Source organism: Bidens hawaiensis, unplaced genomic scaffold (assembly GCF_021521415.1).
Source record: "Bidens hawaiensis isolate Kalapana, Puna unplaced genomic scaffold, B.hawaiensis_p1.1 tig00024028_1, whole genome shotgun sequence".
Lineage (NCBI taxonomy): Eukaryota > Viridiplantae > Streptophyta > Magnoliopsida > Asterales > Asteraceae > Bidens > Bidens hawaiensis.
The window spans coordinates 70968-75755 of record NW_027493789.1 but is presented as its reverse complement, the minus strand read 5'-3'; the positions used below and the strand labels follow the sequence as shown (position 1 = coordinate 75755).

At 44.5% G+C, this 4788-nt stretch overlaps 2 non-coding genes across 2 annotated transcripts; both read left to right on the top strand.

Moving 5' to 3' along the window:
• The first annotated feature begins 1745 nt into the window (after nucleotides 1-1745).
• Nucleotides 1746-1817, top strand: TRNAE-UUC (transfer RNA glutamic acid (anticodon UUC)). The gene has a single exon. It is a non-coding gene; the product is annotated as a tRNA-Glu (tRNA).
• A 179-nt stretch (nucleotides 1818-1996) lies between these two features.
• On the top strand, nucleotides 1997-2080 carry TRNAY-GUA (transfer RNA tyrosine (anticodon GUA)). Its single transcript has one exon. It is a non-coding gene; the product is annotated as a tRNA-Tyr (tRNA).
• The last annotated feature ends 2708 nt before the right edge of the window (nucleotides 2081-4788 follow it).

Genomic DNA, 4788 nt, shown 5'->3' with positions numbered 1-4788 from the left:
AGCCGAACACGAAGGAAAGATTTTTTATACCGATACTGACAAGATCCTTTTATCAGGTAATGGGGATACTCTAAGGATTCCATTAGTTATGTATCAACGTTCCAACAAAAATACTTGTATGCATCAAAAACCCCAGGTTCGGCGGGGTAAATGCATTAAAAAGGGACAAATTTTAGCGTATGGTGCTGCTACAGTTGGTGGTGAACTCGCTTTGGGGAAAAACGTATTAGTAGCTTATATGCCATGGGAAGGTTACAATTTTGAAGATGCAGTACTCATTAGCGAGCGCTTAGTATATGAAGATATTTATACTTCTTTTCATATACGTAAATATGAAATTCAGATTAACCAAGGCCCCGAAAGGGTCACTAATGAAATACCGCATTTAGAAGTCCATTTACTCCGAAATTTAGACAAAAATGGAATTGTAATGCTGGGATCTTGGGTCGAAACAGGTGATATTTTAGTAGGTAAATTAACGCCCCAAATGGTGAAAGAATCATCATATGCCCCGGAAGATAGATTGTTACGAACCATACTTGGCATGCGGGTATATACTTCAAAAGAAACTTGTCTAAAACTACCTATAGGCGGCAGGGGTCGGGTTATTGATGTGAGATGGGTCCAGAGCTCTAAGACAGATGAGACAGAGAAAACAGAAAGTATTCGTGTATATATTTTACAGAAACGTGAAATAAAAGTAGGCGATAAAGTAGCTGGAAGACATGGAAATAAGGGTATCATTTCAAAAATTTTACCTAGACAAGATATGCCTTATTTGCAAGATGGAAGACCTGTTGTGTCTGGGCGGGCGGGCGGAATGGATGAGCGAAAGGTGTCATGCCATGGAGTGGGTAATATCCTGAGTATCATGTAAGACAACTAAATGCACCTCGAGGTGCTGCCGAGGAACTGAGGGGCCTTCTCGAGCACATGATAGGTAATTGAGAGATAGAGCTAGGCTATTCGTTATGGGGAATCAATGCACCGGGCCGAATAGAGCTTACCTACGGCACCTGGCTTTCTCCGGCGCATATTAGCTTAGCTGCGCTTAATAGGCCGGTTTGCCTTCCTCTCTGCCGGCCTCCTTACCTTACCCCCGCTACAGTCTCACTCCAAGCTACACCTGCTGAGCAAGATGCATTGCGATTTCCTCTTCTGTTGACGCACCTATGACCCGGGACTGGAAGAGAAAGACTTTTTTCTACGGCGAGCTTTCTCTCGTAAAGCCAAAGACGCCCCAAGACAAGTTCCAACTGTTGGGAAGGGGACATGATCAATAGAACCTGGCTGGATCCGGGCTGGGAGAGGGGCGCCTTCCCTTTCCCTATCCCTTCAAAGCCCGGTTGGGCGCTAGCGCTTGAATAATTATAGAAAGTCAGGCTCTTCTGCCGAGCGAAGCTGCGAGCCTACCCTTCTCGAGCCTACAACAATAGCTTACGCTTACCAAGCCTAAAAATAGGGCTACAGCTAGCCAAGCAAGCTTTCCCCCTTTATTTGTTGTGGGTCGCGCCTCACCGCAGGCACTGAATGAATGAAATGAGTGGAGATCTTCCTTCCCCCCTTGCTAATTACCAAGAACTTCGTTGCCACTAGTGGTGAAGAATCATTTTTAAAATAATAATAAATAAAGAACTCGGAGCCTAAAGAGAAGTAAGTCTACAAGAAGCTGGCAGAGCTTTAGTTTTTCGGTTTGATTCACATCTCCAAAAGGTCTGAGTTATATTAAGGTAAGGTGGCCAAAGGCCCCTATGGTCCAGTGGTTACGACCTCTCTCTTTCACAGAGAAAACGAGGGTTCAAGTCCCTCTAGGGGTATACCAATACTCAAGACTATAGGAGTGGGATTTTCTATCAAGTGATCCATCTTTGTCAAGTCCTTCTAATAGTCTACTCAGTTGGACTTTGTATTTTATATAAAGTGATATGTATTTGTCAAATCTGCCTGGGAGACGAAAGGAAGTTGATTATGGAACGTCTAAAATGAATTAGGCGTTGGGTCGATGCCCGAGTGGTTAATGGGGACGGACTGTAAATTCGTTGACAATATGTCTACGCTGGTTCAAATCCAGCTCGGCCCAACAATTTGTCAATCTACTATCAGATGGTAGAACCCTCTTGTTCTTAAAAAATACCTGATACGAAAAAATACCTGATACAAGAGAATAAAAAAGAATCCAAAATTTCTGCTAGATCTCTTCTTATTTCCCTTGGATTATAGTTCAATAGGCAAGAGCACCGCCCTGTCAAGGCGGACGTTGCGGGTTCGAGCCCCGTCAGTCCCGACGGATCCAATAAGTACATCAATTCGCCTCTCGATTTTCTGTGAAAGAAGGGACAGAGAGCATAATTGAATTCCGAAGGGGTTTCCCTTCTTTTTTTCAGGATTCTGTCGAAGAAAGAACAAACCCTAAACTAAAAAATAACTAAAATAGTGAAGTTGATAGAATATTCCATCTTTTCTCCCGCGACTCATCTTTCTCATACTTATTTGTCTTCCAAAGAAATTTAGATCATTAAAATTTAGAACCTAATTCCTCTCTTTTTCCACTTCGCTTGTATTGTTTGTTGGGTTTTTGTAGTTGGGGCGGGTGGTTAGAGTTCGTTTGATGGTTCTATAAGGAAGACCTAAGGAAGGTTGGTTATTGAAAATAAAGAGAATTCAATTTTAGAGTAATCTATTACGAATCACTCATTTTATGATCTTCTACATCCTAGGTCTTCCCGTTCCATCATCTGGCTTATGTTCTTCATGTAGCATTCAGACCGAATGACTCTATGAAATTACGTTGATACTTCCACATATTATGGGTAACGTTGGAGACATCTCTATTTTTCCCCCGGGGAATCTTTAGAATTACCACTGCTTAGCTTTCAATTCGCCTCTGACCATCAAATGAAATGTGAATAATCCGTCCTCTCTCTTTGAAAGAAGGGGCGCTTCCGGTTCTGTCGGTGCTTGAAACAATTTTGTCTTCTCCATATTACTATATCTCTAGAGTCAATAATTTTATATGAGGAACTACTGAACTCAATCACTTGCTGCCGTTACTCTTCAGTTTTCTGTTGAGGTCTATCCTGTAGAGAATATATCCGGGAAATCCCGAACAATAGGAACATCACCGACAGTAGCCACCTCGGTATTCACATTCATATCATACGCTAGATACGCCCCGCATCCCCGCTACATTAACTTCCCCGCCTTAAGCATGGATATAATATGTGGCGTCGCAACATTCCGATCACCGAAGACCGTAATTCGAGTCCCATCCGGGGCCCTTAGACGAACGAGTTTCTGACCACAGATGATCTAAGCATCAACATTCGCGAGCCAATCCATCCCGAGCACCACATCGAAACAACCAAGCGGCATCAAATACAATCGCACCGGGAATCTATAACCAGATAACTCTATGGAACAACCCTTAATACCCCTAGACACGGACACGGATTTTCCTACGACGACCTCAACCTCAAACCCATCGATTACGCGCTCGAGTGATTTATTCAACAAGGAACAAAAAGCGGTAGACACAAAACTCCTACTGACGCCTGTAACTCATCCAGTAGGAAAGTACCTGGGACGATATTATACTACTGCTCAGCTACACGGTCAACACATACAATTTCAAAGGAACATGAAATTATAACGGTGGAATGAAAGATAAATAAGGAAAAAGTACCTGAAACGACATCCGCATCCTCCTTCGCTTCCGTCTTAGAGATGTTGAAAGCCCTCGCCCTGGCCTTCGGCTTCTCATCCAACTTCCCCCTCGAGGAAATCCCCTGCCCGGACCACCCCCCCCCCCCCCCCCCCGCGCCCTACTGGTAGGACAGTTTGATGCCAAGTGACCCGAACCCTTACAGCGGAAACAGGTCAATGTCAGACAATCGAAATGAGGGTGTCCTACCTTATCACAACGAAAACACATGCCAGACCCAATCCTACATTCCCCTTTGTGCGGCTTCCCGCACTTCTTGCAATTACCGAACTCCGCACCCCTTTTGAACTCAGAAGTCTTAGTCTTTACCCTTTTCTCAGACGGATTAAATTTGCTTCCCCCGGGCCTCTTACCGTACGAATTTGAGTTCCAAGTCTTCCTATTCTTGGGCGGCGGTAACTTCTCCCTCTGATCATACAGCGTACCTGCTAGAGTGACCACCGAGTGAAAAGAGTTCATATCGGTAGTCAACACACCCCTACGAATATCCACGAAAGCCCCTTCACATACTTCTTAATCCTCTTGGTTTCGGGAGTAACCAAGTCCGGACATAAACGAGCCATCTTGTTAAACTTGGTGGTATACTCCTGATGCAACATAGTACCAGCCTCCAAGGTCAAGAATTCCTGCTCTATCTTATCCTATTCATGTGGAGGACAAGACTGATCGAGAACCAATTTCTTCAACTCATCCCATGTCATCCTCCTAATCGAACGATCACCCATAGCTTGCGCCAAGTTATCCCACCAACATAGTGCCTCGGAACGAAATGAGGCAGTAGCATAAGTCACCATACCATCCCCCTTGCACTTACTAACCCTCAGAACAGACTCTATCTCTCTCACCCACTGATGTGTTGCCAATGCATCTTTAGTACCATCGAAAGAAGGGTGGTCACACTTCTTAAAGTCACCATACGAGCAACCCCGGGTCGATACACTAACTGTCCGCACCTCATCTTCATCCCCACTCGGCACATACACTTCCTCTTCCTCTTCGACCTGTACCTCCGTACCCTTCCTTCTCCTATCCGAACCCTTACCAACCAGTGACTCCTCCATAGCCCT